At 42.9% G+C, this 23,751-nt stretch overlaps 1 protein-coding gene across 10 annotated transcripts in view; it reads right to left on the bottom strand.

Annotated features, from left to right (window-relative positions):
- The window catches only part of CBFA2T3 (CBFA2/RUNX1 partner transcriptional co-repressor 3), a 200,418-nt gene that overhangs the window by 81,168 nt on the left and 95,499 nt on the right, over positions 1–23,751 (bottom strand). For 2 of the 10 annotated variants that reach the window (XM_051974777.1, XM_051974776.1), the window contains exons 1-2: positions 23,096–23,270; positions 8,108–8,190 (exon numbers count right to left, since the gene is read on the bottom strand). The exons of 6 other annotated variants lie outside the window; for them this stretch is intronic. The gene's annotated coding sequence lies outside the window, so the exon portion shown is untranslated. Of the gene's footprint in view, positions 1–8,107; positions 8,191–23,095; positions 23,271–23,751 lie in introns of those variants that run through there. 2 more of the 10 variants (XM_051974781.1, XM_051974779.1) reach the window with 1 other exon arrangement.

Raw genomic sequence — 23,751 nt, 5'->3', positions numbered from 1 at the left:
CTTGAACAAACCTAGGAAATAAATGACTGGAGGTATTTTTCATTTCCTTTAACTGGTGAACAGAAACAAGAAGTGTATTGACTTGCTCAGGGTTGAACAGGTAATTAATAGCTGATCTTGGATGGGAATGCAGGTCTATTAGGGATTCCTCATCCAGCATCCTCCTCACAGCACTATGCTGCCTCTCATTAATGACACAGAAGCACAATTCCTTTTCAAAAAGGAGCTCTTGCTAGGGACTGATAATTTCAGATGTTATTAGACTATGGGTCTCCCCTAGTGAGTATTTCGCAGATTCTCTTACATGAAGTTTCTCAGAAATGCACTGCTCCTTGGTAAATATGGGCATCTCCCTCCCTCAAGCAGATCCCAGCCTATTCATGTCTTATCATCCTGGGTAATTCTTGTACAGTTCCTCCAATAAATCTTAGAGGATTTAATACTCAGTGGCTCTTTTGATAGTTCTAACCTCTGTTTGCCTCAGTTTCCACAACTATAAAATGAGAATAACAATATCATCTACCCCCCATAGCCACTGTGAGGCTAAAATGAGATATGTGTAAAGCTTTTAGCACATGATAGGAGCTTAATGTTTCCTCCCTCCCTTTCTCCTCTCTTCCCTCCATACTTTATTTTTCTCTCTTCCTTTCCTCCCTCCTTTTTTCTCTCTCTCTTCCCTCCCTCCCTTTCTTTCCTTCTTTCTTTCTCTTTTTCATTAATTTCCCCCCTTCCCTTTCCGTCCTTTCATTCCTCTTCCTCAACCCTAAGGATTTTCTTATCTTTCTCCCAACCCCAGCAAAACCCTTGTAATAAATATATATGCAAAACAAATTCCCCTTTTGGCCTTGCCAGAAACACAGATCTTATGCCAGAAACTAAGTTCATTACTTCTCTGTCATAGGGTAAGTAGTATGTTTTACCATTGGTCTCTGGAATCAAGGTTGGTCATTGCCTCTCTGAATGTTTCATGGATGTGTACAACATGGGTTGGCCAACCGTTAGCTCCCAAGCCATGAGCCCCACTGGCCCTCATAGTTTTTGCTCAGGCCCTTCCTTTCCATCTACTGTACATTCCTCCACTGCCCTTGAATTACCTTACTTTTGGTTCCTTGGAAATGATGGGAGTTGAATGTTTTATATAGTGTAGTACAGGAACTCTTAATCTGGGTTAAAGGGTTTTATGGACAGATTTTGAGGGCTGCAATCTTGGATGGGGAAAAATTATTCTTTGACTAATCTTGGGTTCCTTTATAATATTATGCATATTGTATATTATATGTATGTATATGTATATTACTATACTATGTATATGTATTTTATGCATTTAACAACATTATTTTGAGAAGGGATTCAGAGGCTTCCCCAGACTGCTCAAAGCATTTATGATACAAAGAGTTAAAAAATAAAAAACAAAATAAAACAAAACCAGACCTGAGATAGAGGGAATAATATCAGATTCTAAATTCAGAGACCTGGTTATAGAACCAAATTATAGCATGATCCTGAATACACTATTTCACTCCCTGAGGCTCAGTTTCCTCATCTATAAAATGGGGATAGTAAACCTTGCACTACCCATTTTGATGGGCTATGAAACAAGTAATCCGTAAACCTTTAAATGTGATAGAAATAAGAACTATCATCTTATTTATCAGTGGCCCTTTTTTGGTACCCATTGGCTCCTTCAAAACATCTCTCCAATGTCACACTATCCCCTTGTTACTTTGTGGCCTTTTAACCACTTTTAGGGATTAAACTCATCTGTCACTGTAATTGCTGGAATAGCAACTAAATTATTAAGAGCAGGTGGCCCTGTACAGCTTGTTCTCAGTCTGCGATGGATTGCAGGGAAGAAATAGAGGTTCAGACAACTTTATCCCTCTTTCCCTCATCCTAGAATAAGCCTCTGGCATCTGTTTCTTCTGATGTCAGTGCTGACATTGCTCTTACTTGAATGAGGATACAGTAGATTGGAAAAAATATTGTTACTTGTCTGGGGAATATATGCATTTTCTTGGGTTGCTAGGATATAGAATAGAGGTTCTTAATCTTTTCTTGTGTCATGGGCGGGCCCCTCGGGCATTCTAGTGGATTCTGGTGAGACCTATAGACCCCTTTTCACAATCATGTTTTCAAATGTTTTCCAAAATTAAATACATGCATAAATGCATAAAAAGAAGCCAAAGCTTAGTGAAATCAAAGGCGTAATTTTTTCCCCATCGAAAATTTATAGATTGTCTGAAATCTATACATTATTGATCTATAAAGCATTTGCTCTGTGCCAGGCCTTCTGCTAAGAACTGGGGATATAAAGAAAAACAAAAGCATGACTTCTGCCCTCAGAAAGCTTATATCCTAATGGGGAAAAGGGGGACAACATGCAGACAACTGTATAGATACCAAACAAATGCAGGCTAAATTGCAGGTAATTTTTGCCCCATTTTGCAGATGAGAAAACTGAGGTTCAGAGAGGGGAAAATGATCCAGGGTTATAGAAATGTGGAGTCTAGATTCTAGTAATTATAGATTCTGAATCAGAATTTGGCTCTTTGGACTACAGGTTAAAAATCCTCAATACAGATTTAGAAGGGATTCCGATCCCAAGAATTTATTTTACAAATAGGAATACTAAAAAGCTACATGACTTACCCAAAGTCACAGAGATATCAAGAGTAGAGGCGGGTTTTGAACCCAGGCCCACTTATAACCAATCCAGCAACTCTTTCACTACAGAACATTTTCTCTTACAGGACAATCTTCTGCTTTGTGCTAGATCCCATTCCAGTCCAAACCAGGTCAACTTAACTCCACAAGATCTCTCTCTGCCCTTCTCTCTTTAACCTGCTCAGGTGCCATGGGTGGAGGCGTCTCCTCCTTGCAGGTGAGATCCACCCTGAGGCCCTGAAGGAATCCGCCCGTTGGCTGAAACGTCAGCGCTCGGATGGCACAGACGGTGCTTTTGGCATGAAGTTCAGGTGGGGAGACGGCTTTATACCCTACCAGGTGAGTGGAATCACGTCCACAGGTTTTCTGCCTGCAGAGGGAACTGCTTCCAGCACAGATTCTAACTGGATGCGGGTGGTTCTCAATCACTTCCCCACTCACTAGGCTTCCAACCAGAGAGTGAGCCAGCCTCCTTGGAGTGGGGTCTAATGTAATAACAGTAATCTCACATTTCTATGCAAAACCCTTCTCTCAAAAGCACCCTGGGAGAGAGACAGTATTATTATAACTTTATTATTATAACTGACATTTATATGCTATACTAAGATTCACAAAGCATTTGCAAACATTATCATGAGAGAATGTATAAGGCTCAAAGCAACCATGGCAGGAAGGTTCTAGGGATATTATAATTCTCACTTTACAAATGAGGAAACGGAATTTGAGAGAAGGGAAGTATAGTCACATATCTAGTAATATCTGGGAAGGTCTTTCTCACGTTCTGACTCCAGATCCAGCTCTCTGTCTGCCATATCTGATGATGTCCACAAGTATTTCTTAAGTCCTTGCTATGTACTAGAGCAGTGGTTCTCAAAGTATAGTCTAGAGAATCCTGGGGATCTCTGAAACCCTTTTAAAGGGTCTACAAATTCAAAAATAGTTTTTATTTCCAATATGGTAAATGTCTATAAATATAACCCAGATAAACAAAACGCCTTGGAGAAATCCTCAATAATTTTTAATAGGATAAAGATACTGAAAAAAGTTTGAGAACCACTGTACTAGATATTTTGCATTAGGGATACAGAGGAAGGCAAAACTTCCCCTTCCCATCCAGGATCTTACACTCCAATGGCAGTAACAATATGCATACGACCCTGGACATAGGAGATAGACAGACTGGAGGGAATTTTTGCCCTATTTTGCAGGAAAGGAAACCGAGGTTCAGGAGAGGGAGTGACCTGCACAGTCAGGGTGCAGCCTGGAGTTCAGTAGATACGGAAGCTGGATCGGAACTCAGGGTTTTGCTCTCAGATCCAGAGCTTTTACTTTACTGTAACCCACCATTTCGATCCTTAGGGATGCCAATGGTGTTCTCAAATCAGCCACTCCTCCAGGGCAATTCATTCTCTTTCCTTTGCCTTTTGCTTCTCGTTGTCTTTCTCCTCCCTAAGGATCACATTCTTGGGAAGCGGTCCAACGGAACAGATGGGACAAGGGAGAAAGTAGAACGGTGGCGGCCGGCAGCATTGGTGGGAGCAGCAGCTGCTGCAGGGAGAGCTACTCAAAGGCTGTGCTCAGCTGTTTCTAACTCTAGGTGCGACCCGAAACCTCCCCATGTTTTGACTCACTCTCCCAGTGGGTACTTTGGAGGGTACCTGGGCTGTCCTGCTGAGTCAACACATCTCTGTGGGAATTTTCATCTAGAGGCTACCTGTTTTCCAGGGAGGCTGAGATGAAAGGGATCTGTAAGGTAGACACCTTCAGAGCGTGATCAAAGGGAAAAAGGATTTCCTAAGGACCTACTGTGCTAAGCACGGAGAATACAAATAAAGCAAGATATTGTCTGGCTCTTTCGGGCTGACATTCTAATGGGGGATGATCACAGGGAAAGGGGAGCAAGAAGTAGAGATACCTGTGGAGATATGCGCTGAAGCATGATCTAGAACGGATCAAGAAGTGACCTAGAGGTTTGATTCAAGGCAAAATAAGGCGATTCAGAATTCCAGAGGCTGAACCCAAGGCTCCGAAAGGATTAGATCATAAATGTAAAGTAGGAAGAAGTCTTAGAAGCCATCAAGTCCATCCCCATCCATTTCACAGATGAGAAAGCTGAGGATGATCGGGTCACAAACCAGTATTTGAGACAAGATTTGAATTCAGATCTTATTGACTTCAAGAAAGGAGGATAGCCTGAATGTAGAAAGCATGACGAGGAAATAGTGAGATGCACTCACTCCTTCAGATATAGTGATAAGGTTCCCAGTTCTGTGTATTTATTCTCTACCCACTTAGAACACTTCCTTATAAAGGAGACACTGATGGATACAGAGGAAAAGATAGGAGAATCATTAGAAAGGTTCCCTAAAGGAGCCCAAGGCCATCCTGGGCTGATAAGAGAGCTGATTTGCAGGAGCCTCCCCACCCTAAGCATTAAAGTAGATATGGCCATAGTCATGGTCAGTGTGTTCCCTGGACATCCAGCACTCCCCAACAGCTCAAAAGTTCTGTGTTCTTAGTTCTGATCCAGAGGACAGGTTAGTAGATGATCCCAATGACAAATTAAGGCCTTGGGATCTCACAAAAGGGACTTCCTCGGCCTAGTGGTCAGCAAATGAGACCTCATTAACAGTGATGGAGACCAGTGTCTACATCTGTCCTGGCCATGACCTCTATCGATCTCCCTCGCCAGCTCAGCTGGTTAAGTATCCTTCTGATATCTCTAATATCATCTCTGCGATCCTTTCAGAAGTACTTATTCATCTGCCAGGAATACCGCTGAAGGGATTCCAGGATCCCAGTTGGATATATCTTTCTGGAACCTCTCCAGCAAAATCCCAGATGTCAAACTTCTAGGTCCCTTCCATTCTGGCCTCTGACAACCCAATCCTGCAATCTGCACAGAGGGATGAACGGCCTTGTCTACAACCGCAGAAGAGGTGTGAGTCTGACTCAATATCCATGAACCTTGAATCTTGCTCAGAAGGGCATGACTTTCAATTCTATGACATTTCTTCTGCCCCAGGAGACCCCGCGTGGTTCACTTTAAATGCCCTTCCGAGTAAGGAAGAGTGGAGCTCATTATGTGCTCTGCTGGGCAGGACACTCGCCTGTACACCTGCCTTCTCTCTGATTGTATCACTGCGTATTTCTGGAAGATAAAGAGCCCTGAGACCTTCTCTTTGCTGTTTCCTCTCCTCCTCCCAAAGCCACTTGGCCAAGGAGACACCACTACTGACCACAATTACTTACACACATCGCCTCAGTCAGTCACTAATAGGATTCCATCACCTTTGGAAAGTGTTTATTCATTTACCAGGATTTAACTCCCATGCCTGAAATCCACTTTCTCCTCATGCACAAGTCAAGACATTTCCTTCATGACGTCACTGGCCCTTTTTGAGAAAGAATAATGACCCCCACATCCACTATTGGGCAGCTAGGTGGGTCAGTAGGTAGAACACTCAGCCAGAAGTTAAGAAAACCTGAATTCAAATCCAACTTTAGATACTTCTTAGCCTGAATAAGTCACTTAACCATGTTTGCCTCAATTTCCCCATATGTAAAATGAACATGGAGAAGGAAAAGACAAACCACTCTAGTATGTTTTGCCAAGAGAAAACCCCAAAATGGGGTCACGAAGAGTCAGGTGTGACTGAAATGACTAAAGCAAAAACAACCCGGAATATAAACTCCTTGAGGGCAAGAACTCTGTCCTTGTTGATTTTGTGCAAATACAAAATAAGAAATACTTGTTGAATTGAACTGAGTTAGAGAGGGAGTGAGTAGGTGTCTTTTTAAGCAGGGTCAAGGATCCCTCAATGGAAGGTCCCTTTGATAGCTATCAAGAGCTATTCCTTATGGAGGGCCTGCCCTTCATCCCTTGACCCCATCAGGTGCCAGCAGCGTCTCCCTGACGGTTACCTGGTAACAAACAGCACAGAGGATGAGGTCACTGTGGATGGGAACAGGTGTTCAGGCCCGTGTTAAATGATCCAGCTTGTTGGGGTTTGCGCAGGCGCACCCCCACGCCTGTTCCTTTCCAGCTGTCTCCTATTTGCTGGGCTGAACACCAACCTTCCCTCCTCCCAACCACCTTCTTGTTACACTACAAATAAGCACAGGCCGTCGGGCAGGGGATCAGGATGCCAAGGCTTCTGTACGTGTTTGGACTTGCCTGCTGTAGGGCCGGCACTGCCAGGGAGTGCTGACCTCCCCGAGGCACAGGCAACACTCACTTGCTTCTCCACTGCGAGGGATCCCGCCATCTTTACTGTCTCTACTACACACTGGCCGTTTCCAATGAACTCACTCATTGGTACTGTTCGTTTTCTTATGTATGTGCTATTTTCCCAACTACTCTGGGAGCTGGGAAGAAAGACTGTCTTACTCATAAAACAGAATGTCAGCGTCCAAAAGGGTTTACAGAATAGTAGATCTTAGAACTCAGAGTGTCCAAGCGAGACATTAGAATGTAGAATGCTCAGCCATTAGACTCTGGCAAGGATCTTAGAAACCATCTATTTCTAAACCCTTAAAAAAAAATCCATGAGAAGTGAGACCTAGAGATTTGTCCAAGATAACTCAGTTATTAGAGTCAAAGTTGAGCCCAAACCAGAGGACCCGGGTGCAGCTATCCCTTTGGATGTTTAGTATCCGTGACCCTGGACAAGTATTATCTCCATGGACCTCAGTTTTCTCATCTATGAATGAAGGGGTTAGATGCCATGGCCTTGGAAGCCCCTTTCTGTTTTGTATCTTTGAACATTCAGTCAATGAGCATTTATTGAGTGCTTCCTACATACCAGGCACTGTGCTAATTGCAGGAGATATAACGAAATGCAAAACTTCTCAACCCTGTTATCTTCCCATAAGACCGAACTAAAGTCTGTTTATGAGTCATGACATCCCATTCAGAATTTTTATGTTCCGTTTCTTTAAGAACTATTGAGAGCTTTAAGCCTGTGGTTGAAATGTTGGTATCGATCATATGGAAATGGAAATTCTTGACTTATAATTTGGGGGTGGCTTGCTGCTAATCTGAGAGCTGGTCTCAGCAGAGAAGTTCCAGGACCCCTTATACCAGCATAGTCCTGGTCATTATCCGCTACTGAGGTAGTGGGGAAACTGCACGTAGATATAAACACATACACGTATATTTAAATGTTACAGGGTTTAAAAGCACAGGGTTTAACACATAGTAGGTGCTTATCATGTCCAACTTTTCATCATCCCCTTTAGGTGATACTGGAGTGGTTTTCCATTTCCTTCTCCAGATCATTCTGAAGCAAATGGGGTTAAGAGACTTGCCCACAGTCACACAACTATTAACTGAGACTGGTTTTGAACTCAGGGAGTCTTAACTCCAGACCCAGTGCTCCACTCGCTTCAACACTTAGCTGCCCCTGGTAGATGCTTAATAAATGCTTATTTACTGACTTACTGATCCAGACACTTGGCACGTAGGCGACATGCTCTGCGGACCCAAAGAGCTGCCTTCTGGACTCAAAGTTACAGGTCTGAAGCCTTTAGATGAAAGAAAAGGATTTTGAAATCACCTTAATAATCGTATCGTGTATTATCTTAAGCTTTCCAAGTACTTTCTTCATGATAATCCTTTTAAGTAGGGAGTATAATTGTTACTATATACACACATACTATTATTGGAGAGGAAATGTGGTATAGTAGTTATTGCTGTTTGTCCTGCATCCTCAAAGTGGGCCGTGACATCAGGGAAGTGATATCATGCAAGTGAATTGGCTTTAAGTTAGGGAGGGCTGTGCAAGGTCACCAGCCTCGCTTTCTCCTCCAGATCCATCTGGGTCTAGTGGACAACTGGAGGTAGCCCAGTGCGAGATTCTGCCCTTTTTAAGCTTTGGTCTTTCCCAGGTCTCAGTTTGTCTGAGGTGATACCCAATAAGTGATCAGGGATAGGTAAGAAATGAGACAAAGAATGACCTCTTTTTTACCTGATCAAAAGAAAATCAATTCAGGAAGGGAAGACCCTGAGAGCTTCTGGCCAAAACCAAAAAAAGATTGCTATTTATATTTATTCAGAGCCATCAATAACCAACCGAACTTGGACTGGGACTTATTGTTAACCAATCAATGAGAAGCAGAATCATTTGTGTGTAGGAGACAGAAAAAAGAGAGGGGGAGCTGACCTCAGACTGGGAGAGACCTGTATTCAAATCCCATTTCTGCCATATGTTAGCCGTGTAGCATAGGCAAATTAATATTTCTTTTAGACTAGATATAAAGATGGTACCAATTTACACTGATAGAGGAGATCCTCAGCGTAAGCTCCTTATACTGATGAAATTGGTTGAGTCTTATTATATATATACAGTTATGATGTATATGTACATATGTGTATATATATGTGTGTGTATATATATATATATTATCCCCATTTCACAGATGAGGAAACTGAGGTTTAGTGGGGAGATATAATTTGTTTTAAGTCACATAGCTAATTTATGAGCCAGGATTCAAACTGTGGTCTGACTTCAGCACTCCTACTATACTATGCTGCCCTTCTAACTTACTGTATTCCCTTGCCACTTTATAAACCAGCTCCCTCTTCTCAATTTTCCCATCTGTAGAATGGAGGGGGTTAGACTAGAACCTCTTCCTGTCTTAGATCATATGATAGCACTTATTGTCCGGACCCCTTCTTTTGCCAATTGCATCGCTATTTATTTCACATGTGTTCGTGTTGTTTCTTTTGCTGACTCGTAAATCCCTGCCTTAGGCTTACTAAGAGCAATAGCTGGGGATCCTTTAACGTGGAGTAAGGGAGGCAGTGGGACAGTCTGGCCCCTAAACAGTTCAGTCTTTAATCCTAAAGGTTTAGGTTGATGTTAGGGAAGAAGGCAAGAAGGAAAGGAATACCATGGTCAGGAGACCCTAGTGGTATCTCGAGAGCCAGGGGAGGATCTTGAAGTAAAGTGGGGGATCAATGGCCAGAGTCTGTTTGCACTAAATTCTGACACCAAACTGTGGCATTCTCATGGCTTTTGGTTTTGTTTTGTTTAAAGTTTATTGTTTTCTCCCTGGGCTCCGTATTAGGGAAAGACTGGCTTTTCCTGTGGGTTTACTATCTAATGTTCTCAACCTTAAGTTGGTGCTTTTCTGAGGCTCCTTTCATAAGGGGCATTTGCAGCTGTTACTGATGGCTCTTGGTTTGGATGACTTAATGGCTAGTAAGTGACACAGTCACTAGTAAGTGACTTCCTGCCAGGTACACCTCAGGTATAATTCCATCATTCTACAATGGTGGGGTGCAGGCTCTGACTCAGTGTACTTTTAGGGCACAAAAATTTGTGCCCTATTTATTTGTCAGATAATCATTGCTGTGTCAGATAATCAAGGTTTTTCCATATGGAGTTTAGAACCCATGACCTAAAATCCATAGTGTATTAAGACAATTTTTCTTTTTTAAATTTATTTTTTTTCAATGGACAAAAATCTATTTCCTTTCCCTCCTACCTCTTCCCTCATTAAAAAAGAAAAAGAAAAACAGAACTCTTATAACAAATATCCATAATCAAACAAAATAAATTCTTACATTGGCCAATATGGCAATATTTCAAAGGATGTGATTTCATCCATATGGCTACTCTCCTCATCCCTCTCCCCCAATGATGCAGCTCATGAGTCACCCATCCCCACTCATCCCAGGCAATCTTGCCCATGTCTTTCCACCCATCCATCCTCACTGAGAGTCTATCCAATATACCCTGGGCCTTCCTCTCCATTTCTTTATATTGTGTGATACTCTACAGCAGATGGTGCTCTTCTGTGGCCACGTGGGATCTGCTCATTTTCTTTATTACTCTTACATATTACAATCACCTCTTTCCCCTACCCTCCAAAACCAACAAACATCAAATGAGACGTGCCCTGTTCTAATGTAAACGAAACACACTGACATCTGAGGGGAGATGGATCCATAATATAAATTCTTTAATGTCAGATTATAGGGTCCTAGTGTTTTGAGTGTTATTATTTACTCATTCATTGTTTGTTCATTCAACAAATGTAACAGGTACCTAGAGAGACAGTGCAGGAAGGGAAGCGGATTGGGATCCAGAACCCTGAGTCAAAGTCTACTTTCACCATTTACATATTGTATGAATTTGAGGGTATAATGTCACTCCCCTCCATGCCTTGGTTTCCTAATCTTATACTACCTATCTTACAGAGTTGTTTTGAGGAAAGCATTCTGGAAAGGGGGGGATAGAGAGAGAGGGGAGGAAGGAGGGAAAGAGGGAGAAAGAGAAGGAAGGACACAAGGGAGGGTGGAAGGAAAGAGAGAGAGAGAGAGAGAGAGAGAGAGAGAGAGAGAGAGAGAGAGAGAGAGAGAGTTTTCTCCTTTTTCAAAGGAGAAAACTAAGGTCCAGAAGAAGGGACTCAGTCTGTGACAGAGCCGAGAGTCAGGTTTGGGTCATAACTAACCAGTACTTACAAAATGTCCTGAAATGTTCCTGACTGACCTATCTTCTTGGATTATCCCAAAGAACCCTGATGCTGACCCAGGACAGAAAGGCAGGGAAGTCCATCTTGGGTCTCCAGCCCCCTTTCCTCGTACTTCCCCCACCCACCCACTCCAAATGGAATTGATCCAAGAGGAGCCCTGTAGGACACACGGCCATGGGGCTGCCATATCGGCACCTTCTGATCAGCAATCACAAAGCCCCACTGCTGCAGGGCAGGCTCTGGGTTGTGATTGCCATGGTTTCTGTCTGTTTACTGCCACCCCCCTTGCAACTAGAGGTCAAAAAAAACTAGAGGCTATTATGTTACTGGAGCATATGTTGAGAATTAACTGCAACATTATTTTCCGACTTAGGGGGGGAAAAATCGAAAATAAATATATAAACCGTAGCCAGGATGCTGCTCCGGGCCTGTCTAACTCTCCCTGGGATCTAGGAGGAAATTGGAGACCTATTTGTTTAGCTTTAGCCCTGGGTCTTTGGGCCAGCTTAATGAAAGGCTGGCCTGGTGAGGAGGAAGGCAATTTGTAGATGCTAAGGCCTCTGCAGTTGGTTTCAGCTGGCACTGGGCAGCAATTTTTTTTGAACTGTTTTCCCCTCTAACCAAATAATAATATTGGAAATGCTGACTTTCCACCCCCTCTTGCCTCCACCCCACATCATTATAAGTGTTGGAAGGGAAGACCCAGAGAGTTTCCCTGCTGTCGCTCCAGCTGTGAGGGAGCAAATAGGTCAGATCTTCCAGCTCACCCAACTCTGAGGCAAGCTGGGTGGGTCTGGCCTCCCAGCTGTGGCGGGACTCCTGGCTGGGAGCTGGGAGAAGTGGAGGGCCGGACCGTTGGCCCAGGTCTCCGGCTTTGATGTGGTCAAGAGCAGGTCTTTCTTGGCTGCACAGAAAAAATGACTAATGTCTCTCTGCCGCCACTTGGGAATTGGGGTGGTGGGGGGATGGAGGGCTAGAGAGAAGAAGGGGGGAGTCTTAGGCACTGGTGAGGAATGGGCAATCCCAGCCAGATGCGATTTAAAGGAGCTCAGCTACCATTTGGTGAAAGATTGGAAGGATTCCCCAGCATCTGGCGAGAGGGAGAGGAGAGGCTGTTTAGTGACTCTGACCACAATCCCATAAGGCAGCCTCAAAAATACTTGACTGATGTTTTTGTTTTAAATTGTAAGTTTTGTGTGGGGGTCGGGGTTCCATTTGCGCTGCCCCTACCTTCTTAAACAACGGCACTCCCTTTCCCCTCTGCCTCCTCTCACTCCCTCAGTGCCCTCCTCACCAAGTTCAGCCAGGGAATGAAAGCCTGGATGTGCAGCAAATATACAGAACGGGAGTTCTCAGACATGACTTCCTAAGGGAAAAACCAGCCAAATGCCCACTGATGGGCTAATGAGCAGATGGAGAAGTCCACTGCCTGCGGGCAATTATTTATCTCCAAGTACTCATGCTATCCTTACAGGTGACATTTATATAGCGCTTACTATGTTCCCAGTGAGAAATGCTTTATAATTATTATCTCATTTAATGCTGCTCACAAGAACCCTGGAAGGTTATTATTTATTTTACAGAGAAGGAAACTGAGGCAGAAGTTAAGTGGCTTGCTCAGGGTCACACAGCAACTAAATGTCTGAGGCCACATTTGAATTCATATCTTTCTGATTTGAGATGTTTTAAACGTCTCATTTTAAAGATGAATAAAAGTATAAAGTGGAAAAACACGTTCTTGCTCTTTACCCAACCTGCTGCAGGCCTGGTCCCAATCTCAATTTCAGTTTACTAATATAATATATAATCAGGACATGAAGCAAAACCCCATAGTCTGCTATCTACGCTGAATAAATATTGGTTGAATAGATGGGTGGACGATAATACAGAAAGCCAGTCCGGCATAGTGAATAGGGCTGCTGGGCTTAGAGTTGGGACAATGGGAGTTCAAAGTCAACCTTAGACGGCCTGCCATTTAACATTTGTTTGCCTCAGTTTCCTCATCTGTAAAATGGGGCTATTTAATAGTACCTACCCTGTTGTGAGACTCACAGTGTCTGTGCCTTAAATGTTAACTGCTATTATTACTAGCTCTACCATGACTTTGCACAAGTCAATTAAGCCTTTGTTAAAGGAAGCATCTGGTCTAGGTTGGGGCTTCTTGACTTTTTTTGGTGTCCCGGACCTCTTGGCCACTGGGGAAGGCTACAGCCTCCTTTACAGAGGACTCCTGCTTCAGCCACTTTAATGGCCGTTGGATCAAACTGTTCCCATCGGCCCATGCCATTGGGGAAATCTTTAACTCACTCCTGTCACTCCCCCTCACCCTGGTTCAGCCCAACAGCCAAGAGGAGCTAAGATCAGGGCGTGATCTCTGAGAGTGCTCCAGCTTCTTGGAGCCATTTGTGAACCTGAGTGCCAGGTGGACACCAAATTACGGACAGGCAGCTCAGGAAAGAGCTCAACAATTCTCCCAACAGAGTTGACAATCTTCCTGAATATCCCATACACCCCTGCTACAAAAATGGAAAAGGTCCTGGACTAGGGCCTCTCTGGATGGATTGCCAACTCCTCAGAATCATGTTTTTAGAGGCATAAAATACAAAGAAGTCAATTATATTAAAATCAATTATCTAATTTTTTTAAAGCTCTTGGAAAATCCTGGAAAACTAGCTGATCTCCAAGTTATCTTCCAGTTTTAAAGTCTGGCCTCTGACATATATCAGTGTGTGAATATGAGCAAATCATTTCTCCCCTCTCTGAGCCTTGGCCTTTCCATCTGAGAAATAGGAATAATCCTACTTGTATGGTTTACTTTGCAGAACTGACACAAGGAAAATGCTTTTTAAATCTTGAAGTGCTACAGAAATGTGATTTGTTGATGCTATTGTTGATAATCTACTACCATCATCCTTCCACATGAGCCAAAGTCAAGAATTCTTGTATTTTTCTCCTGTGCCTCCTGTGAATCCGGGATCATGGCACTCAAATTCTCTCTCCCAACCAATTAGGCCTCGAGCCCAAATCAATCCTACTTTATAATGGGTTTCAATTTTTTTATGAGCAGATACCCAGGAGATTTTTTTTAAAACCCACAAACACTAACACTTGTACATACTGTAGATGTTTATTAATTTTTAGTCCCCAGTCTTGCTCAAAAACATCTCGGTGAAAAACCAAATGACCTCTGTCCATGTATCTTTCTACAAGCCTATTCACAATATATTCCATTGGTGAATACAGACTCCTTTGGGGCAGGGATTGAAAAACACACTTTATTTGGAATAATGTCTAACCTAACTAGGCAGTAGCTTGAGGATGCAGTAGATAGAACATGGGGCCTCGAGTCAGCAAAATCTGAGTTCAGATCTGGCCCCAGATGCTTATTAGCTGTATGATCCTGGGCAAATCAGTTTCCTCATTTGTAAAGTGAATTAAGGAAAAAGGCAATCATTCCAGTATATTTGTCAAGAAAATCCCTTATGGTCAGAAGAGTCAGACACATTGAAACAAACAACAAAACACTAAATCTCTAGATGGAAAGGTCTTGTTGCTGAGAAAACACTTAGGTCACTTCATCATTATTAGGACAAAGAAGATCCCAGGATTTAGAATTGGAACGGAACTCATTCAGCCTAACCTCTTCATTTTACAGATGGGAAACTGAGGTCTCTACAGGAAGGGACTTGTCAAAGGGAACTTGGGTAATAGATGTCAGGACTGGAAATCTATTCATCTAATCTCAATCCAGAGTTTTTTCTGCTATAAGATTAGATTAAAAATTATCTTAGGTCAGAGACTCTGTTATTTCTTTTTAACTTCATTATCTAACAGAAGACTTTCTATATGGTAGGTACTTCATAGAAACAGCACTGTAATCCCCAGACATATTGCTGTAGTTGTAGTCTAATCCTGTCATTTCTTGGCCCCATTTGGAGTTTTCCTGGTAAAGACATTGGAGTGCTTTACCATTTCCTTCTCCAGCTCACTTTACAGATGAGGAAACTGAGGTAAATAGGATTAAGTGACTTGTCCAGGGCCACATAGTTAGTGTCTGAGATAGATTTGAACTCAGATACTTTCTAACTCCAAACCTAGCACTCTATCCATTGCACTAATGCCATTAGACAAATGCTCTAAGGCAAATCATTTTTCCAATCACTGCCTCATTTTCCTCATCTGTAAAATGGGGATAATAATACTTCCACTGCCTACTTCACTGGCTTGTTGTGGAGACAGGTATAGTGTACTTTATATTTAGTAGAAGCTAAATGGGGAAAGTGGACAGAGTAAAAGATGCGTTTCAGGAAGACCCAAGTTCAAAACTTGTCTCAGATACTTAGTAGCTATGTGACCCTGCTATTATGATTCAAGTAACCCACCCTATGCAGATGGGCTTCAGGGAGATCTCACTTTATTACACCTGCACCGTGTCCTATCCTCCTTCACCTTCTCCTCTTGCTCTCCCATCATTATAATGAATCATAATTAGATCAATCTTTCCATTGTTCCCGGAAAGGCTGTGTCCGCCTGTTTCTCAATGGCCCCACTCGCCATCCCAGAAACTTTCCAAGTCTGAGTATTTGGACCACCACTCTTCAGTGTGCTATTTCTCCCATTAGATAAAATAATCCTTGAGAGCAAGGATTATTTTATATGGCTGATATACAGTAAGCACTTAACTTCTCATTCATTCATTCCCTGAAATTTCAGAACTTGGCTAACAGACCACCTCCTATATGAGGCCTCTCTGTTCCCAAATGATCTTATATTTGCTTATCTATCTATCTATCTGTCTCTTTTCTCCATTTATTCATCTATCTTCTCTATCCTCTACAGCTATCTATCCATTTATCCTTCATCTATCTACTTATCTTTCTTTCTCCTCCATCTAGCCATCTATCTTCTTTATCTTCTACAGCCTTCTGCGTACTTATCTATCTATCCATTCATTCTTCATCTTTTCCATCTATCCATCCATCTTCTCTATCCAGCTATCTTCTCTGTCTTCTACATCTATGTATCTATCCATTCATCTTTCATCCATTTATCTATCTTCTCCATTTATCTATTTATATTTATCTTCTCTATTTCTACACCCATCTATGTACCTATATATCCATTCACCCTTCATCTATCTATTTTCTCCATCTATGTATCCATCTATCATCTATCTATCTTCTCCATCCATTCATCTATGTATCCATCTATGTATCTAATCCATTCATCTATCCCCTCTCCCTCTCCCTCTCTCTCTCTCTCTTTCTCCTCTCTCTCCATAGACACACATATATACTTTTTTCCTAATAGAATGTAAGCTCCCTGAAAGTAGGGATTCTTTCTTTTTTTAATTTGTACTCTCAGGGTCTTGCACAAAGGCATCAAGTGTCATAGTGGATAGAGCATTGGGACCGAATGAGGAAGACCTGAATTCAAATCCTATCTCCAACACTTATTAGTTGTATGACTGCACACAACAAGTCACTTAATCTCTACCCCATCTCTAAAATGGGGCTATAGCATCTACTTTTCAGGACTGTTGTGAAGGTCAAATGAGATAATATTTATAAACTGCTTTGCGAACCTTCAAGTGCTATATAAATATGATTGTTTTAGAAGGCATTTAATAAATGTTGAGTTGAATGTACGAAACAGGAGGGTTGGATTAGATGGTTTTATAACCTCCCTCATGATTCTAAATTCTATGAGCTCTACATATATACTGATAGATATGATACAAAATAGGGGTGAGGGGAGCCAAAGGAGAGATTGCGACAAAGCACTCTACAAGATAGCATCAGGGAGAATCTGGAAGGGCTAGAGAATATTTTTCTTTGTTCTTCAGCACCATATTTGAGAGCTGTAAGTGGGAGACAGCATGTGAATGTGTAATTCTCTTGAGAAATCCTGTTACTCAAATAGGAGCTTTGGGAAGCTTGCCTTGGGCCTCTCCCTGACATGGAGGGTACCACAGGCAATCTGAAGACCTTGTTATAAGCGATTTATCTGTCAACCCTGTGCTACAGGCATAAAGCTTTTGACCCGACAGGAGTAAAAGTCAGCACCGATGGGTCCTGTCTGAGTCTAATTGTAAGACTCAGGGATCCCTGGGATCCCCTCAGGGAATGGCTTGTTTGGAGGACTGCTCAGGAGCACAAGTGAATATGTGATGGTTGTCCTCCTCTGCCTCCTCCACAACTCTGTAACCTTGAGTGTGAGTAGGTGGGTTAACTAGCCCCTTCCCTCTTCAGGTATTAGAAAGGTCCTGGGATGGAAGAGAGATGCACCAAACAATTGGGGAGGAGGGAAGAGTATTAATTAATTAAGAGTAATTGGAAAGAGTATTGATATATTTTTTTTAACATGGAAGAGTTAGTTCTTTAACAATCAATGATAGAATAAATCAATTGGCCTGGTCCCAAAGGAAAGAACTAGGGACTGTAAGTAGAAGTTGCTAAAAAGGCAAATTTAAATTTTTAACAGTAAAAGTCCCCTTCAAATAGAGCATTCAACTTTGGTTCCTCCCAAATGGAGAGGTTTCACACGGTCATTTTTCAAGGGATGCTAAATTGTATAAAGGTTAGTGATTATTTGTGGGCAGCTAGATGGTACCACAGTGCTAGAGCTGGGGCCAGGAAGACTCATCTTCCTGCCTTGGACACTTACTAGCTGTGTGATCCTGGGCAAGACCCTTAATCCTGTTTGCCTCAGTTTCCTCATCTGTAAAATGACCCAGAGAAGGAAATGACAGATCATCCCAGTATCTTTGCCAAGAAAATCCCAAATGAGATCACGGAGTCACACACGATTGTATAATAACAATGAAGCAATTATTTGTTGTGATTGGTTTCCAGACGGCGTTGTCTGATCCTAAGGAAGGACTCTACAGGTCAGAGTTTCTCAGGTGCTTGATCTGCTTTTCCATAGCCATCCCTCACTCTCTGACATTTTGTGGAAATCATCCCGCCTGCCCATGGGTCTTGACCAAACACGTATCTAGATTTTTGCTCCTTCAACACTACAGTTGGAGAGGAAGAGGGCTCAGGCAGGGAAGCAGAGCGGGAGTTTGTGCTCAACATATGTTCCCCCTTAACTTTTTGGCAGGGGATCAGGACTGGTTTATGGAGACACAGATGTAGAAGAATAGGGTGGTGGCACTTTCTAAATCTTCCCCATTTAGCTTCTCCACCGAGCTGGAAGGGACCTCAGAGCTCACCTCGGCCAAATTCTTCACTTAACGGAAGAGGGAACGAATACCCTGAGCGGTGGAGAAATCTGCCCAAGCCTGCGGGAAGAGGCAATGAGCTGAATTGGGTTCCAAAGCCTCATTCTTTGATTCCAAATCCAGCACTTGGGGCCTTGCTAAGAATGACTCATTTATCTAGTACCCTACTTCAAAATAACTCTGTGACGAAAATAGTATGAACATCATCCTCACCATCCCCATTTTACAGATGAGGAAACTGAGGCACAGAGGCACCCTGAGCTCAGAGTTACCAGTAGCCAAGACTCCAGCACTTGCCCGGCACATAGTGGGTGCTTAACAAATACAATTTGACTTGACTCAAACCCAGGTCTCCTGATTCCAAAGGCAGTGCTTTTCCTACTCTATACCCCAGCTGTCTCCTGACTGCATAATTACCAACCAACCCATCAGCTCCAATTAAACTGCAGTCATTGTTTCCATTGACTTTAACTTCTTATGAAGAGCATTCCCAAATCTCTATGTGTAGTCCTAATCACTCTCCTGAGCTCCAGTTGCCTGACTCGCCAATTGCCTGCCTGCTGGATGTCTCAAACTCAACATGTCCAACGTGGAACTTCTATTTCCCCCAGATCCATCCTCCTTCCAGTTCCCCATTTCTGTTGATGGCACCACCACCTGTTCAACCTCAGAGTCATCTCGGCAGCTTCTGGTTCCCTCAATTCCCATCAGCTGCCGAGTCAGATTTAGCCTACTTCCATAATATCTACTGCATCTGTTTCTCTTTTCCCATTTACCCAGCCTCCATCCTACTTTGTGCCTTCATTACCCCTCACCTGGATTATTGTATTGGTCTCCTAATTGATCTCCCGTATTTCCCTTCTCCAACCCATCCTCCAACACAGCTGATGAGCTGGAGGTGATATTGTCAGTTCTATACATTATGTATATTGGTTTATCGATTATAATAACAACTCAAAAATGTCAATGAGACCTTATTGCTTCTGACATTTAAAAAAGATATACACTCATCAGCCTGGCATTTACAGCCTTCGAAGGGTCTGCCTCCATAGTATTCCTTTTCAGGCTCTTTCCATTCCAGGCTGTTAGCTATTCCTTGTCCCTAACGTTCCACCTCTGATCTCTGGGCCTTTGCATGGTAGTTCTGCCTTCTAGAATAGCTCATTTCCTTCAAAGGACCGCTCAGGGGAAGTTTATCTTGATCTCTCCTGACTATTAGTTCTTATTACTTCTCTGGGTGTGTCTCTGTCTCTCTTAATACTTTGTATTATTTATTCACCCTCTCCACTCACTCAGAAGAAGTAAGCCCCATAAAGGCAAGAACTGTTTGATTTTTTTTGTCTTTGTAATTCTAGCATCTAGCGCATAATAGGTACTTAATAGACATTTGTTTAATTGACTTGAATCAAGGCTCTCAAAGTTCATCTATTGGATAGTTCACCAAATGCAGTAGAAAGTGCAGGGCCCACACTAACGATACTGGATAGCCGACACGTCGAGTGTAGACTGGAATAAAGAAGAATCCCAAGGAAAGCCACAAGGGCCAGGTAAATAAGTGAATTTTCAAAGAAAGTATCAGAAGATTTCTAAAACGTGTAAATGCTCAGAATCAAAGCTAGATGTCTCGTTGAAAAGATAATGCCTTTTGTAGGACTCTTGTCACTGTCCAGAGGCACTGCCTCAGAAACGAGAACTTTTGACAATTGCACATTTAGAAGCAAGGGATTCTCATTTAGGCAGAGATTCATCCAAGAATATTAACTAGATCTATACTAATATAAGGGAGCCATCCAACATTTGAATTATGTTCCAGTGTGTGACTTAGAATAAGTCACCTTTGGGGACCAATCAATCAGCCGACAAGCATTGATTAAGTGCAGTGACGGGCACTGTGCTAAGTGCTGATGATACAAAGAAAGGCAAAAGACAGTCCCTGATCTCAAAAAGGGAAAGGCAAAATACAAAAAAAAAAAAATCACACACAAGCTATATACAGGATAAAAATAAATTGGATCTCAGTTTCTTAATCTATAAAATTAAAGGGTTGGTTGGGGTGATCTATAACTCCCACATCCCCAAGTCCTCTGATCCATTGAAACAAAGAATACAGAACGTTAGAACTGGGCTACCTACTCCAACTTCTTTATTTAACAGATGAAGGAACAGATGAGCCACAGAGAGAAGTGATTTATTCAGGCATCCACTCTACATCAGCAGCAGAGTTCCTATCTCTCCTCAGTCCAACGCAGCCTTTCCTCAGCTGGCGAAGCAATTTTTCTAGAGCACACGCTGGACCACGGATCTCCACTAGGATCAAATTAATGCCTCTGTTTGGCATTTCACACTCACAACCTGGCCCCATCCTACCTTTCTAGTCTTCTGACACTCTACTCCCTGCTACGAACTCCACGATTCAGCTCCCCTGGCCTCCAGCTCCCTGACACTCAGCACCCCATTTGCACCTGCACCGGCGCTGACTGTCCCTTGGGACGGGAATATTCTGCCCCCTCCCACTTCTGCCTCCTGGCTTCCCTGGCATTCTTCGGTTGTGAGTCCAAGCCCACCTTCTGCAGGAGGCTTTTCCTGATTCATCCCATGCCCTATCCCCTTCCCTCTCATGCTACTTTCCATCTGCTCTGTATAGATTCTGCATATACACACTTACTCAGAGTGTGGGCTCCTCAAAGGGAAAGAGCATTTTTTTTCCTTTTCTTGATATCCTCAGTCTTTCCCATAGTGCCTTGACAACACAGTAAGCATTTAATAAGAGCTAATGATAACTTTAGCATTTCTATAGCTTAAGGTTGACAAAATACTTTACAAATCTATCTCATTTTATCCCCATGACAGCTCTGAAAGGATGCTATTATTATCCCCATTTTATAGATGATGAAACTGAGGCAGACAGAGATAAAATCACTTGCCCAGAATCACACAGCTAATAGGTATCTGGGGAAGGATTTAAACTCAAGACTTCCTGGATCTGGCATTCTATCTACTACAATGTTTGTCAACTGACTAACCAATTGACCGGAATCTAGGATTTCTGACTCCAAATGTTAGAGACAGAAGGTCTGGGGTTGAGTTCCCATTTCCATACTTACTAGACACACAACCTTGGATAAGCACCCCAGTGGCCCTTGGTTCCTCATCTGTAAAATGGAGATACTATACTATCTATCTGATTACTCTGAGGAAAACACTTTGTGAGTCTTACCCTATTATAGAAATGGGAGCTAAGAGAGGGACACTGAAATCAGTGTATGTGACTTGTAAGTGTATGTGAGCTAAAGTAGAAGGAAATAGCCAACAGCTCCAGTATCTTTGCCAAGAAAACCCCAAATGGGATCATAATCACTGAAATCAAATTATGATTATGAAATCATAAAGAGTCACTGACAACAATGAACTTTCTAATACCTACAAGTGTAATTGTGACTGGAGCCCCAGGTTCTACAGGCGGATCATTCGCCACCCTGGTACTTCAATTTCTCCATCTGTGAAATGGGAATATCCTGGTAGAGTCAGAACAAAAGGAAAAATGTGTGATCGATTAACTTTGAGTTTTCCAAAGGCAGGGGCTGTGTGCATCTGACATGAGGGGTTTTTTAATGAGTCACGTGGCCTTCATTCCTTGCTGGGGGGTTTGGGATTTGCCCTGAGGGTGACTTCTGATTGCTCTCACCCCCAGTCAGGGCAGCATCTGGAAACGTTTACCTTTCCATCCTTCTTCCAGTCATGTCAAAGAGAAGCTACTCTTGCCCCGCCTTAATTTGGCCAAAGACACAGAACTCACTGTTCACAGGGCCTGGGAAGCCTCCCAGATGGAGGCTCTCTTCTCTGCTGCCCCAGTGCCCATCTCCTGAACCGTCCCTCTCCAGACTGCCTGTTGACTGGGCAGAACCATCGGAACTAGCCAGCTGGGGCCTGAGAGTCACGCTTAAAGTACAATGGGGAACTAGTCAAAAAAGCTGCTGGACCGGGGGCAGGGACTAAAGCATCATTTTCCTTCTTTTGGTAGAAATGTCATTTTTATTTTCCTTCTCAGTGACATCTGGCTCATCGTGAAATCCCACAAATTCTAAAAAGCAGAAGTCTTTACTTCTGTGTTAATGTTACAGGAAACACAGGGAGAGTCCCCAGCACATTTCCCTACAAGTCAGGCTGCTGTGTCCAGGGGCCAAGGTTCGGTCATTCCCCCTCCTTTGGGACAAATCATTCCCAGAGCAGCAAATTCAGAAGTGGAAGCCATGAACAAATTATTTATTATTTTAAGCAAATAAGTTTCCATTTCGAATGGCGGGGCTGTGGGAACAGAGGCTTCCCAGGATTACAATTTTCAGTTTCTGGCTACAGATATACAAACCTATGGCCTGTTGGTTAAGGAAGACTCTTCCTCCCCAAACTGTGGAGTTACTACAAGGGATAAGGCTTTCGGAAAGGGGAGACTGAGGCTTTATACTTAAGCCACTTTTCCACTAGAGGTAAAGAGTCCCTTCTCTAGAGAAATATGGTTCCTAATCAAGTGTTAAAGCTTACATAGAAATCAGAGTTTTAGCCAGAGCTGGAAGGGACCTCAGACACTTCCTCATTTTACAGATCAGGAAACTGAGGCCCAGGAGGCAAACTATCTTGCTCAGGGTCATAAGGTAGTTGAGGTCAGAGATGGGATTTGAACTCAGGTTCAGAGCAGTGCTCTTTGGCAGGACAAATGTTAGTATTTACCTTTTATGGAAGAGAAATGAAGGGTCCTCCAGGTGAAGTGAGACCCTCAATCCCAAGGGCAGAAGCAGAAGCAGATCTCAGCTCTGCTAATTCCCCTCTGTTTACTCTTTGCACTGCGTTCATTTGTCTCACTGGGGAGACAAGACTTTTGGTAAGCATCTATAAAGTACTTTGTTATAATGATGCTAAAAGCTATTGCTTATATAACACCTACTATGTTGCCAGGCACTTGCTTAACAATTATGATGTCATTTGATCCTCAGAACAATCCTATGAGGCAGGTGCTTATTATTCCATTTTATAGATGAGGAAACTGAGACAACTAGGGGTGAATGGCTTGCCTGGGGGTCCCGTAGCCAGTAAAGATCCGAGGCTGGAGTTGAACTTGTCTCTTCCCGACTCCGGGCCCAGAGCTGCTCTCTCCCCCCCACCCCTGGCCCAGAGCTGCTCTCTCCCCCCCACCCCAATCTCACTGGCCTGGGCTTTGCACATGGTAACAGCTATCAATGTTAGTTGATACCAGTTGACTGACTGGACAGCTTGGCAATGTAAATGATACGCTGTCCCTCTACTCTTTCCTAGCTGAAATTCTAGCTACCCTTTCCAGCCCCTCCCCAAGGCTGTCCCCAGTAATCTCTCCCAGGGTGACAGCTGTC

Source organism: Antechinus flavipes, chromosome 2, assembly GCF_016432865.1.
Source record: "Antechinus flavipes isolate AdamAnt ecotype Samford, QLD, Australia chromosome 2, AdamAnt_v2, whole genome shotgun sequence".
Lineage (NCBI taxonomy): Eukaryota > Metazoa > Chordata > Mammalia > Dasyuromorphia > Dasyuridae > Antechinus > Antechinus flavipes.
This window is presented reverse-complemented; position numbering and strand designations above follow the sequence as displayed.